Here is a 14,080-nt window from a genome sequence, read left to right on the forward strand (position 1 = left end):
AACCACAGGACCAAAAAAGGTTCCTTTATTTTATTTTTTTAAATTTATTTATTTTTATTTAATTAATTTACTTATTTTTACCTTTTGGCTGCCTTGGGTCTTTGTTGCTGTGCACAGGCTTTTCTCTAGTTGTGGCGAGCGGGGGCTACTCTTCGTTGCAGTTCGTGGGCTTCTCATTGGGTGGCTTCTCTTGTTGCAGAGCATGGGCTCTGGGCCCGCGGGCTTCAGTAGCTGTGGCACTCGGGCTCAGTAGTTGTGTCTCCCGGGCTCTAGAGCGCAGGCTCAGTAGTTGTGGCACAATGGCTTACTTGCTCCACAGCACGTGGGATCTTCCCGGATCAGGGCTTGAACCCAAGTCCCCTGCACTGGCAGGCGGATTCTTATCCACTGCGCCACTAGGGAAGTCCAAAAAAGGTCCCTTTAGAATCAAAGGAGCCTTAGGCTTTAGATCACAGCTAATGTAAAAGTAGAAAGAGCAGGAGTTTGAGCTCTGGTAAATGCAAGCTCAAATCCTAACTCTGATATTTACTAGATGATGATGATGATGATGATTACCATCATTTTGAGGAATTGACCTAGTCTCCCTGAACCCCATTTGCCTGAAATGTAAAATGGAAAAATAATACAACTTCACGAGGTTATTCCAAGATTAGATGTCTTGAGAATGCTTGGCTTACAGTAGACTCACATTAAATGGCAACTATCATTATAAATCTCCTTGAATTAATGGCATGATAGCAACTAGGTCTTTGAAAATCCTGGCCTATCTTATTTCATTCCTTTTCTGGCATTATTCTTCGACACAGAAATTTTTAGAACTGAAGCCCTATCCCAAAATAAACACTGTTATGACTTTTAGAGGCTTGTCATAAGCATTGTACTCAGAATGGGAGATGGAAAGTAGTTAGGGCTGTGGACGAAGGTTGTGGAAACATGCTAAACACAGAAACAGCTGCTTACCAGACAGCTCCTAAAACAGACTGGCTCATGTTTTAAAATTTTTTTTAAAAATCCCTGAAAGTATAAAAGATTTCTAAGGCTCAATAAGTACATAATTTATATGCAGTATCCACTTCCTCACTTAACTTAGAGAGTTAGGTTAAGCTTAGGAAGCAGAAAAAATGGAATCTACGAGATCAACAGAGAGGAGATCCCAGTTTTATGTGCTTTTCTGTTGATTTAAAAAGAGGGCAATTTTATAATGTCATCAGAGACAATGGAAGTCTACAACCTTTATTATAGTTCCCCTTAGGAAGAGTGTTTATGGAGGATCAGTCTGCAGTTATCAGAATCAATGTGCTCTTAAGCTTATAAAAAAAATGGTAAATGGTACAAACTTGGAAAGGACTGACTGAAATCAGAATATGAGTATAAAATGAGAATTTTAATTACTAGTGTATTTACCTGATTTTCTACATTTCCAAAAGATTGGGGGTTTTGTTTTTAGTTTCTTTCTTTATAGTTCCCATGTTACTTTAGAGCTTGACCTTATCCCAGGGAAGGAGCTCCAGGGAAGGAGCACAAGAAAATTCCGCCTTAAAGCCCTAAAAGTGATCACTCTTAAGTACCCCTGATTCTTCAGGATATTTGAAAGTTATTTAGTTTAGAATGAAAATATAGGATGTTAAATATTTTCTTGAATGGCAAATTAAGTAGCATCTTTTCTGTTTTGTTTGTTTTTTCTGAGAGTTAAGCCAAAATAAACAGAATGGTCTACGTTATAACTGTTTGGATTTGGTCAGTGTTATTAGTGACTCAATATTATTGTTAAATCACATTTAAAGACTGTGAGCATCTTTGATGTGAACCTTTGTGTGATGTGGGTCCAGGAACTGGGATAGAAAACATATTTTTGTATTAACTGTCAGGAGGAAAGAGTTCATATTCATGTGACATTCTCCTATTTCTGGAACAAAATTTCAAACACTTCTTAGCCTACCATAGAGAAAAACGTACATGAAGAATAAACTTAAGCTTTATTAAAAACAAATTGCTGGGGCCTCCCTGGTGGCGCAAGTGGTTGAGAGTCCGCCTGCCGATGCAGGGGATACGGGTTCGTGCCCCGGTCTGGGAGGATCCCATATGCCGCGGAGCGGCTGGGCCCGTGAGCCATGGCCGCTGAGCCTGCGCGTCCGGAGCCTGTGCTCCGCAACGGGGGAGGCCACAACAGTGAGAGGCCCGCATACCGCAAAAAAAAAAAAAAAAAAAAAATTGCTGTTTGTTTATTTATAAATAAATATAAATTATTTATAAATAAACAACAATTTGGAGGTAAAAACCTGCCTTAAAAAGAATTTACTGAGGAATATTTTGGAAGAATTTTTGTAAGACACCTGTAGCAGAGTATACGTTATACAGCTAAAAACCCTGAAGGGGCAATTCCTTCCTTTTTGATTTAGACAATTAAGAGGATGATTTTTTTAAATGCCTTGTAATCATTTTACAAAAAAGCCTTGGAATGAGAAAGGTACAGAGCCACGGTCATGCACCTCTTGCCCTTTGATTCCCAGAACAAGCTTTTCTAGGCCCACTTTCAGCACAAATGATATTTTTTTGTTTATTTATTTCATATGCATGTCCACTATTTGCTGTTATCACTTTACTTTCATTTGCAAGATTTAATCTCTCTCTCTCCCCACCGCCCCCCCCCCCCCACTCTCCTCCTATTTTCTGGAAACAGAGACGGTGATTATGCATGTTAAAATGAAAGCCTCCAAATGAAATAAAATGGAGAATTAGCAAGAGACATTAAATGAAAGTAAACAAGCAAGTGAAGAACAAAACAAAACAAAACAAAAACGGTAGGCTGAAGTCTCAGACATGATTTTGGTGTGATCCTAAACGGTTCTCTTCACTGCTTAAGGGCTTGTCTTCCTTGACTAATAAAATGAGGGCATCTCAATATCGCAGCCCTAATGGTTCAGGTCTGCTCCTTGGGGATCTTTGGGATATTTCTCAGTCATGACCTCTAGATAAATCAGCGTTAACAGCCTCTTGTCATTTGCATTTCCCTGCGGATGAGTTTCCTCCTTTCCCTTCCCCTATTATCTTTTGGGTGTGTAGTTTCTTTAGACTTTCCTAGATCCTGTCTATCTGCCTGTGGGTGCTGATTTTGGCATTTCATTCTCCCTTCTCATTTCCTTCAAGTATTTCTCTCTTTCTCTTTTTAAATTCACTTTCAGCGTTATTTCTCTGTGTGTCTTCTAGGAATACTTAACCCATTTTTAAAGCAAAAGCATGTCAACCTTGAATAAGAACTCAATCATTTTAATGTCCTGGAACCTTTCCTCCACACACAGCAAGTATCAGTTTACCGAAAAGCTTTGACCATAGGGCAGAGAACGTGTCAAAAATACTATTCCTCCTGTGATTTCCAATCCTCCCCATATTGCAATGCATGGAAAATGCTATGGGCAGAGGCTCTCTTAGTGATTTTACTCTGGACCATAGCTTACAAAGTTAACCACTGGCAAAGGAGAAAGAAAAAAGCAAATACAAAACCCCAGTGCCTGAAATGAATAAATAAGCTAATAACTGAAGTACCAAAATGCTGAATGAGATAGAGGCAGATTCTTTAAAAAATCTGTGGATGATTAATACATCTTCATAATTTAAAAACCAACAAATATTAAAACATATACTGCAAAGGCACTTGCTTCCACCACTGTCCCCATTTGTCAGTTCCCAAAACCTTCCATACAGAGTACAATTTTTAATAGTTCATTTGCATAATTCTTTGTGTAAATAATATTATACAAGATAGAATATACATTTATATTCTTTCTCTTGGAACAAAAAGTTTATACACACTGTTCAGCAAATTGCTTTTTCTTCACTTCATATATCTCAGAACTGTATCCATATTGATACACAGAGAGGTTGTACAGTTTTGTTTTTTTTTTAACTTCATTGCATATTACTCCATTGCATAAATATACCATGATTAATTTAACCAGTCCCTTATTGGTGGACATTTGAATTGATGCCAGTCTTTTGCTACAGAAAACAATGCTGCAGTACATAACCTTGAACATATGTGATTTCACATATGTATAAGTTTATCTGTAGGAAAAATTCCCAGAAGGGGGATTGCTAGGTCAAAGTACATATGATTTGTTACTTTGACAGAGAGTGCCAAACTTTCTTCCATAGATGATGATCACTTCATATTGCTGTCAGCAATGTATAAAATTGCCTGTTCCTCCACAGCCTTGAAAACAAAATGTTAATAAATTTCTGCATTTTAGAAATTTGGAATTTTGATTATGTACTCTGGTAAATTATCATATCTTGGTGTGGTTTTAATTTACTTTTATGTTAAGTGAGGATGTGCATTTTTTCACATGTTCAAGGGCCATTCCTTTTCTATAAAATGCAATTCAACTTTCTTCTTGTTCTTTTTTTTTTTTTTTTTGCGGTACGCGGGCTTCTCACTGTTGTGGCCTCTCCCGTTGCGGAGCACAGGCTCCGGACGCGCAGGCCCAGCGGCCATGGCTCACGGGCCAAGTCGCTCCACGGCATGTGGGATCTTCCCGGAACGGAGCACGAACCCGTGTTCCCTGCATCGGCGGGCGGACTCTCAACCACTGCGCCACCAGGGAAGCCCCTCAACTCTCTTTTTTTAAATTGAGTTTTAAATCGTTTGTAGAGTGTCTTTACATATTAGGGCAATTAGCTATTTGGTTGACAAGAAATTATTTTCCTGTTTTGTTGTTTTTCTCTGGATTTGCTCATTATTTTTGCTTTGTTTACATTCAGAAGTTTAAAAATTATTTTTCTATAAATATATCTAAATTTTTTATTATGGTGTAAAGGCTTTAGTCACAATTTAAAAGGCCCTTGTCACTCCAAAGTTATAGAGATTTTTCATGCTGTCCTATTATTATGGCTTCATTTTTTAAATCTTTGAAACTTTTGGAGATAATCCTAGAGTATGATATGAAGAAAGGATTAAATGTAACACTTTTCAGATGGCCTTACCATTGCCCCAGCATTACTTACTGAATAATCCACCTTTTCTCCCAATGACTTGAGATTCCACTTTTAGAAAATGCTAAGTTCCGGACTTCCCTGGTGGCGCAGTGGTTAGGAATCCTCCTGCCAATGCAGGGGACACGGGTTCGAGCCCTGGTCCGGGAAGATCCCACATGCCGCGGAGCAACTAAGCCCGTGTGCCACAACTATTGAGCCTGCCCTCTAGAGCCCGTGAGCCACAACTACTGAGTCCGTGCACCACAACTACTGAAGCCCGCGTGCCTAGAGCCCGTGCTGCGCAACAAGAGAAGCCACTGCAATGAGAAGCCTGCGCACCGCAACGAAGAGTAGCTCCCGTTCACGGCAACTAGAGAAAGTCCGCACGCAGCAATGCAGACCCAATGCAGTCAAAAATAAAATAAATTAATTAATTTAAAAAAAAAGAAAATGATAAGTTCCTTATTCAAGGGGGGGTGGTCTTTAGACTTTCTGTGTTATCGGTCTGCACAACTACTTTGGATTTAGCTAGAGAGAGTTTCCTTGCCTTTTCTCTAATAATCCATGCTTTAGCCACTCAGAACTACAGTTGACCCTTGAACTACGTCACTTTGAACGACTATTTTTCAACAGCAAATACTACAGTACTGCACACACAGCCTGTGGTTGGCTGAATTCGTTGATGTGGAAGAACTGATATGAAGGACCACATATAAGTCACACATGGATTAACGAGCTAAACCAGCTCACCCCTCCTTGTTCAGGGGTCAGCTACACTCACTCTTCCACACCAAGCTCTTCAACAATGAAGCATCTCGGTTACCTCCATGCCTCTGCCTGTGCTGCTCACCCTGCATGGAATGCCCACCTTGCCCTTGTCTGCCTAGTAAACCTTGATTTGTCTCTTAAGACCCAGAAAAACTATAACACTTCCAAAGAAATGAAGAGCAGAAAATGCTACTATAATAAAAAGGGGAGAGGATATTATGTGTATATGTAAACGAGGTGATGAGAGCAGTTGGCTCTGGAAAGAAGAGTTGTTAGATTAGGATGAAAAGGGGATACACTTTTCCCTGAGTTCCTTCTGTACCATCTGCGTTTTTACCATGTGAATGTATTAAGAACAATTTCGTGTTCAAGGAATTATAATTAGACAATTTGTTGTCCAAGGAAATTAAGAATATAACAATATAGTAAATAAAAGACTATGAGAGAATTTTTTAAATTAATAATACATCGTCTCCATTGTGAAGCATCCTTCACCATTACTCTACTCTCTATAGCAAATAAAGGCTCCTTCTGCTACGTTCCTACAGCACATCATAAAAACTTCATAACAGAAGCATACTGTGCATTATGGTGTTATCATTTGCCTGTCACTCCACTGAACTGCTGGATTCTTGTTCATCTTTGGAGCTCAGACACTGAACACCAATTAGTGTCACTTAGTAAGTGTACAATAAATGTTTGAAGAAGAAAGGAAAGAAGAAGGGGAGGGAGAAGGGGAGGAAGACATTCAGGGACATTACATTAGAAAATGTGCCTGTTGGGAAAAGGGGAATGGGAAAGGGAATGGGAGTGTAAATAAATAAAGCAAATAAAAAGTGACCTTACACAGACCAATGATGAGAGTGTGCCATGAGCTGAAGTGTATGGTCCAGGAATTTCTTTCTCTCATGCTCCACTCCCACTCTTTCTAGTCTACATATGGCAGCTGGAGTAATCTTGTTAAAAGTATGCCAGATCATGTCTGTCCTCTGGTCCAATCCAATCCAATCCATCACCTCCAGCCAATGGCACCCAATTTTTACAGGGCATAATTCAACATTCTTATCATGGTCAGGCCCTGCGTGATCTGGCTTCTTGTCACTTCTCACCTCCTCTTTTACTCTTCTTCCCCTAAATACTTTTTTCCCCACTCACATCATCTCCTGGCTGTTCCTCCAATGCTGTGGATACGCAACTTTTGTAGAGCCTTTGCATTTGTTGCTTCTTCTGCCTGGAACATTCTTTCCACAGAGTGTTCCATGACTCTCATAACCCACTCAAGCCCCAGGGAGCACTTTCAAGGCCTCATTTAAAATTACGAGCTGTCCTTAAGCCCTGATCGGGCATTCCCATCTACTTTCCTTGCTTTATTTCTCTTCATGGTACATAGCAGCTTTTAACATACTATATAATGTGCCAAATCATTTTGTCTATCCCTACTAGAATGTAAGCACATGAAGGAAGGGGTAATCTGGTACAATTTAGGTATCGAGTAAATACTTGTTGAATCATAGAACAAAAGCATCTTAAGTTTATCAAGTGAAACTGAGCTTTCAAGAAACAATACTATATTTACTTATGTTTTGCAAACTGCTGATCCATCAAAGAACATGTCCTGAGAGCTGGTGGTTTTGGGCTTTGGTCCAAAGTTCTTCTCACTTTCTTTTCGGATAGTCTTATCTACTACCATGAATTCAATTTCCATCCATAATATAAAGTCTACATTTGAATGATATCCAAGTGGAACTCTAGCCCAGAGCTGGAGGTTCCTGAACTCTAGATGGGTACATCCCAATACCTTTGGACATTTCCATTCTGATAATTTACAGGCACCTCAAATTCAACATGTCTAATACTAAACTCATTCTCTTCTCCTTTAAACCTACTTTTTAAGTTTCCTTTCTCAGAGAACAATGTGATATTCTTGCCAGTTGCCTCAGTCATAAGTCAGAATGCCATTCCTGACTTCTTTTTTGCACCCCAACTTATCCCGTCAGCCACAAAGGGGTACTAATGCTCATTTCTCAATATCTTTTGAAGCATTCGCTTTTGCCATTGCCACCATCCCCATGTCAGCCATTACTATCTCCCATTTGGATATTGCTACAGCTGCCTCACTTTCCTTTCTAGTTATTTAAATCTGATCATAGTAGTTAACTTTATTGGGCATGTTCTATGCACTTTACATCCATTTAAACCCCACAATAATCCTATACCATAAGTTCTATCATCATCATTCTCATTTTACAAATAAACAAAGGCATGAAGTGTCTATGTAACTTCTCAAAGTCTTGTCACTAGAAAGTGATGGATCTGAAATTTAAACCCAGGCAGTCGGGCTCCAGAACCCATGCTGTTTACCATTACCTTATTTAAATCTGGATTAAGTCATACCCTTGCTTAAACACTTTAATGCCTCCCCATTACTCTAAGGATGATGCTCAAATTCCTTACTATCCCCTCCAAAATCTGACTCTTACTCATCCCTCTGTCTTTATCTTCAACCTCAACAGCCACCCTCACCCCCTACTCCCACCCCTACTTCCCCCACCTTTACCCTTTGCTCCATCACTAATGAACTTCTTTCAGTCCCTTGAATGCTTTCGTGCTCTTAAACATGTTATTCTCTGCGCCTAGAATACTTTCATTATCACTCCATCCCAATTTGCCTGTCTTATCCCCATTCACCCTTACTGTTTCACCATAGGCCTTTCTGAGGGAAGACTTCCCTGAACACCCCCTCTTGCCTCCACATCTAGCTGTGGGGATGCTCTATTTTGCTTTTATGCAAGCCTATGCTCTAGGCTTCCTTCTTCCTTCTCACTATACATGGTCCCACTGTGAGTAGGCCCAGCCATGTGCCAGTGGCTCCTAATCTTTGTGTGATCTCTCCCTGAACTCTAGCCTCAGATATCTGACTGCCAACTTGACTTCTCTCCATGGAGGCCCAATAGGCCTCATTCAAACTTAACACAGCCAAAACAGAATTCTTTCTCCATCACTATCTATTTGTCCAAATCTATTATTTTATCTTATTTTATTCTTGTTATTACTTAGCACGTTAATATAACCCTGCAACAAGTCCTATTAATCCTGTCTCTAAAGAATATCCCAAATCTATCCACTCCTCTCTGTCTCGCTTGCTTAGAATATGTCAACAGCCTAATAACTAGATGCCATGCTTCGCACTTGCCACATTCAGCAAAGTAAATTTTAAAAAAGTAAATCAGATCATGCCCTCTCCTCAAAACATGGCTTTCCAAAATGGCTTTCCATCATACTCTGAATAAAACTCGACTCTTACCCTGGCTCAGCTACCTCTTGGACTTCATATCATACAACTCTGTCCTTGCTACTATCCCCCAGTCATACCACCCTTCTTTCTATTCCTTCCTTCTTAGCATCTGTGTCTGCTAAATTTGGATTCATCTGCAATGACAGAAAACCCCAAATAAAGATGACTTACATGTATTGCTTATTTTATTCTCAAATAAAAGAGATCCATGGGTAAGTAGCTCAGGCTGGTATGGTAGTTCCATAATTGTCAGGGTCCCAGTCTTCTTCTATCTTGTGGTTCTACTATCCTCTATACAGGGCTTAAACCACATGTCTAAGATGTTAGCTTGAGCTCCAGCCATCACATTCACATTCCAGCCAGCGGGAAGGTTAAAAGGCATACTTCTGCTCTTTTGAAGGTATATACATTCTTATCCCACTGGCCAAAATGGAGTGACATGGCCACATCACCTTTCAAGGGAAGCTGTATCAATAGTTCCTCTTTTTTGCTGAGTAGTATTTCATGGTACAGATAGACCACCAATTGTTTAACCATTTATTCATTGAAGAACATGTGAGTGTCTTCTGGATTCTAGCTATTACAAATAAAACTGTTATGAATATTCATGTATAGGTTTTAATGTGAACATAACTTTTCATTTCCCTGGGATAAATGCCCCAAATTACAACTGCTGGCTCATAAGTACTTATTTTGTTTTGTAAGAAACTGTCAAAACTAGCATAGTTGTACCATTTCACATTCCCACCAGCAAAGCATGAGTGATCTAGTTTCTTTGCATCCTAACCAGCTTTTGAGGTTATCACTATTTTTTATTTTAGCCATTCTGACAGACACATAGTAACATTTCATTGTGGTTTTAATATGCACTTTCCAAACGGCTAATGATGTCAACCATTTTCCATGTACTTATTTTCCATCTGTATATCGTCTTCAGTGAAATGTCACTTCATGTCTTTTGCCCATTTTCTAACTGTCTTGTTTCTTTTTCTACTGTTGAGTTTTGAGAGTTTGTGATGTATTTTAGACACACGCCCTTTGTCAAATGTGTAACGTTTGCAAATGTTTTCTCTCAGTCTGCAGCTTGTTTTTTCATCCTCATCATAGAGACTTCCACAGAACAAAAGTTTTAATTTTGATAAGCTCCAATTTATTAATTTTTCCTCTTTTGTATCATACTTTTAGTGTCAAATCTAAGAATGCTTTCCCTAGGTCTGAAAGGTTTTTACTATGTTTTTTTTTTTTCTAAAAGTTTCATAGTTTTGCATCTTATGTTTAAGTCTATAATCCATTTTGAGTTAATTTTTTATATCAGTTATGAGAATTACATCAAGTTTCTTTTTTTTTTTTGATCTATGGATGCTCCAGAAAGAAAATATTTTATTTATTTATTTTTTTTTTTTTTAATTTATTTTTTTTTTTTGGCGGAACGCGGGCCTCTCACTGTTGTGGCCTCTCCCGTTGCGGAGCACAGGCTCCGGATGTGCAGGCTCAGCGGCCATGGCTCACGGGCCTAGCTGCTCCGCGGCATGTGGGATCTTCCCAGACCGGGGCACGAACCCATGTCCCCCTGCATCGGCAGGCGGATTCTCAACCACTGTGCCACCAGAGAAGCCCCAGAAAGAAAATATTTTAAAAGGAATTTTTAAACAGATGGTTGTCCACAGATGTTTTTTAAAATGGTGATTAACAAGAGCCAGAATGGGTCCACTAAAACCAAGTTAGGCTAAACCAACTTCTTTTTGTTTTTAAAACATTAGATTCCTAGGGTGTTTTGGAGAATGCTGGCAAAATAAATCAAACTTAACACACATACCCCTAGATGGAAATACAGAACTCAGGGAGGGAACTATAACAGCTCCACTATATTTAATACTTGTCAGAGCAGTTCTGGAGTAAGGCTTTGACTGTGGGTGATATGAGCCCACGTGCCACAACTGTTGAAGCCCGCGTGCCTAGAGCCCATGCTCCGCCACAAGCCACCACAATGAGAAGCCCGTGCACCGCAGCGAAGAGTAGCCCCCACTCGTTGCAACTAGAGAAAGCCCGTGCGCAGCAACGAAGATCCAACGCAGCCAAAAATAAATTTAAAACAATAATTTAAAAAAAAAAACTAAAAAAAAAAAAAAAAGAGTACATCAAAGCATTTGTGGAGAAGAAAGGCCAAATGATGAGGTCTGCAATTATGACTTTTGAGGACTGCTGAAGGACCATGTATTGCTTATTTCACTTTCAATGGACAGTGAGATAGTGGCTAGTCACGCTGGAAAACAGTAAGCATAAAGAAGACGTGAAGCAACTTTGAAATGTTTGGCAGGCCATCTCATGGAAGAAGAAGAGGAAGGGTTATGCACAGCTTTGGGGAGGCCAAGCTAAGACAAGAGGGTGGAAATAATGAGAAGCTTGATTTCAGCTCAATGTAAGGAAAATCTTTCTAATACTTGTACTAGTCAATCACAAGGAATGATCGAGCTCAAAATATAGTGAACTCCCTGTCAATATAACTGTCATGAGAGGTTGATCCAGATGACCTCACCAGTACGTAGCCAGGATTAAAGATCTTGAATTTGGAAGAGGAGAATTTTCTTATAGGCTGGAGAGGTGAGGCACAATTTCACAGAGTGACGAGTGCACTTTAGGTTTCTTAGATGGTTGGAGGCTTTGTGCTTTAAAAACATGAAAGTAGGGATCTTGGCCAAGGAAGAGATACAGAGGTGTTCATCTTGACTGAAGCAGAGATTTTTTTGTGGGGAAGTATCATCTAAAGGTGCCTCCCAGCTCTGAACCAACTATTAGGTCACATGTAGGCTGTGATTGTCTAAAGGAATACTATTCCCAGAGATAACACTCAACCTAATGGTTGCAATGAGGACATATACGGTAGACTAAGATCTCAACTGGAGTCTTTTGCCATGGAATCAACATGCATACACTCTTCCAACTATATTTTATTTTATTTTTCAAATTACTTGTTTATCTTTTTTTTAAGGTATATACTTAAACGGATTTTTTTAAATTAATTAATTTTATTTTTGACTGCGTTGGGTCTTCGTTGCTGCCCATAGGCTTTCTCTACTCGCGGGGAGCAGGGGACTACTCTTCGATGCGGTGCGCGGGCTTCTCATTGCGGCGTCTTCTCTTGTTGCGGAGCACGGGCTCTAGGCGCACGGGCTTTGGTAGTTGTAGCACGTGGGCTCAGTAGTTGTGGCTCACGGGCTCTAGAGCACAGGCTCAGTAGTTGTGGCACACGGGCTTAGTTGCTCCGCAGCATGTGGGATCTTCCCAGACCAGGGCTCGAACCCACGTCCCCTGCATTGGCAGACAGATTCTTAACCACTGCGCCACCAGTGAAGCCCCCAACTACATTTTAAATGGAATCATAAGATGTTAGAAAAGGGGCCTCAGGTACCGTCACTTCTAATATACCCACTTTATAGGGAAAAAGAAAAGAAAAAAAGAGCAGGCTCAAAGAAGTTCAAATTTTTTACTTGAGAAAACTTTCTATATCTAATTAGTGAGAGATATTTAGGTACCCTTATTCCAAAAAGTTGATTTTTTTTTTTTTTTTTCTTTTTGCGGTATGCGGGCCTCTCACTGTTGTGGCCTCTCCCGTTGCGGAGCACAGGCTCCGGATGCGCAGGCCCAGCGGCCATGGCTCACGGGCCCAGCCGCTCCGCGGCATATGGGATCCTCCCAGACCGGGGCACGAACCCGTATCCCCTGCATCGGCAGGCGGACTCTTAACCACTGCGCCACCAGGGAGGCCCTAAAAAGTTGATGTTTATTGGTTAGTTTCCATGTGTACAGCACTTCATGTGGATTATATAATTTAATCCTCACAATAATTCTATAATCTGGGTATTTTCATTAATGCCATTTGCAGATGAGAATACTGAGGCTCAAAGAAGAAAAATTACTAGCCCCAAATTGCACAGCTGGAGAATAGAGGAGCTAGGATTTAAAGCTAAGCTATCAATTTATAAGACTGTATGTTTTTAAGAATGTTTTAAATGCATTTTATTATTAATTTTTAGTTAGAAAGGTAATTTGAGCCCAAGAATACAGAGACATATATAGAAAAAGTTAATAATCTGCCTCTCTCCTCTCCCCAACCACTCCTCTTGGGGTCAATAAGGTTTCCAGTTTGGTGCATATAATCTTAGACTCTTTTCCAAGCAATAGCCAAATGCTTAACCATTATGTTACATGGTCTCCCTAGTTCTGCCTCCTTTCTAGTATAGCAAACTACCTCCAAATAAAAGAGAGAGAAAGAAAGGGAAAGTTTAGAAAGGACATGGTAAATAAGTATCAACTGCCCATATTTGATTAATATTTAACAAACTAAACTAAACTCACCTGGAGGCTCCACAAATGTGGGGATAAACATTTTCTGGTAAGATTTATTCTGATGAATATGTGCAACTAAACTGAAATGGGCAGGTCTAACTGTGTGACTGTGCTATGGGAAATCATTAATTTGTCCCCATAACAAACAATTGTTCCTCGTCTGAAAGCCAGATTTGGATGTTAAGTTTGACTCTGGAGGGCTTCTCTGATGGCACAGTGGTTGAGAGTCCGCCTGCCGATGCAGGGGATACGGGTTCATGCCCCAGTCCGGGAAGATCCCACATGCCGCAGAGCGGCTGGGCCCGTGAGCCATGGCTAGTGAGCCTGTGCGTCCGGAGCCTGTGTTCCACAACGGGAGAGGCCACAACAGTGAGAGCCCTGCGTGCCGCAAAAAAAAAAAAAAAAAAAGTTTGACTCTGTAAAATAAATGAACATGGGTAATTGTAAGAAACTCTGAAAATTTGTCTTTTCTAGTGGGGATACAAAGGGGCCTTATTTAATGTGGTAAGATCACAGTGTATAGCTCTCTCTCATGCTATCAGGAAACAAGGTGCCCCTTTTACTTTTCAGGTAAAACAGATTTCCATTTGTCATGAGACAACTGTATTCAAATACTGTTTCTCTTCTGAAGAAGTGACAGATTGAAAGGGATAAAATTAGTTCATTCCATATAATCAGATGTTTAGGAAATAGTGCAAA

Source organism: Mesoplodon densirostris, chromosome 9 (genome assembly GCF_025265405.1).
Source record: "Mesoplodon densirostris isolate mMesDen1 chromosome 9, mMesDen1 primary haplotype, whole genome shotgun sequence".
NCBI classification, from domain to species: Eukaryota; Metazoa; Chordata; class Mammalia; order Artiodactyla; family Ziphiidae; genus Mesoplodon; species Mesoplodon densirostris.